Genomic DNA, 1,262 nt, shown 5'->3' on the forward strand with positions numbered 1-1,262 from the left:
AAAAAAAAAACAAAAAACAAAAAAAAAAAGAGTACATGCAGGTCTCCAAAATATTTTGGATTAGAATGTGTATTTGGATTTTTGCATGATCAATTCCTAAGGCTATAAAGGTCTACTCTGGTTAGCAGAAACTGACTTAGAGGGCTGGAGAGATGGCCCAGCGGTTAATAGCACTGCCTGCTCTTCCAGAGGTCCTGAGTTCAATGCCCAGCAACCACATGGTGGCTCACAACCACCGGTAATGGGATCTGATGCCCTCTTCTGGCACACAGGTGTACATGCAGACAGAGCACTCATAAACAAATAAATAAAAAAATCTAAAAACCTGACAAGCAATATATGTCTAACTATTTTTATCTTTGCTAACTGTTCAACACCAGGATTCTAGAAATTTTCAAGGAACAACATATGTTTGATAAATATGTGTGATAAATAAAGTTTATAAACTCCTAAGATCTACTCAGTTTAACAGTAACTGACTTGAAGATATATGTCTAGCCTCTGTGTCTTTGCTAACTTCGTTAACATTTAGCTATCTAGATAATCTGAATCATACAAAAGTCTGTGATAGTCCATAAGGATACGCTATAAAAGGATCAAAAGCACAACATTTCTAGTCTTTATGTGGGCTATACTTATGCTTTATAAAGTTCTCAGTTTCTCTCTAGGCTGCACTTACAGTTTAAGGTTTTATTTGGATACTGAAGGGTCTTCAATTAAATCTTCAACTCAAATTTTTAACATGGATAAAGCTATAAAATGGTAATCTTATAAAAGGTACCAACTTGTAAACTGTTAAATATGTGTAAGACATGCAAATTAGTGATCAGTCACTTCATGATCAAATTCCTTTGTTTTTTTTTGTTTGTTTGTTTTTGTTTGTTTGTTTTTCGAGACAGGGTTTCTCTGTATAGCTCTGGCTGTCCTAGAACTAACTCTGTAGACCAGGCTGGCCTCGAACTCAGAAATCCACCTGCCTCTGCCTCCCATGATCAAATTATATAATGTGCCCAGAACTATACTCACAATCATGTTGATTCATTTTATACACATAAGCTTTATTTAGCCTTCTGTATATGATTTCAAGATTAAACCCAAAGCAAGTAACTAAAAACAAGTAGTACTTAATAGATGGTCCTCAAATTCCTCAGAGATCTATCTGCTGAATGTGGCATTTGAAGTGTTTATGAAAAGCTACCCCGGCAGTGGTGGCGCACGCCTTTAATCCCAGCACTTGGAAGGCAGAGGCGGGCGGATTTCTG

General features: G+C 36.6%; 1 protein-coding gene across 1 annotated transcript in view; it reads right to left on the bottom strand.

Moving 5' to 3' along the window:
• Window positions 1-1,262, bottom strand: part of LOC116087358 — a 59,435-nt gene that overhangs the window by 14,033 nt on the left and 44,140 nt on the right. The gene's annotated exons all lie outside the window — the stretch shown is intronic.

This window comes from Mastomys coucha, chromosome X, assembly GCF_008632895.1.
Source record: "Mastomys coucha isolate ucsf_1 chromosome X, UCSF_Mcou_1, whole genome shotgun sequence".
NCBI classification, from domain to species: domain Eukaryota; kingdom Metazoa; phylum Chordata; class Mammalia; order Rodentia; family Muridae; genus Mastomys; species Mastomys coucha.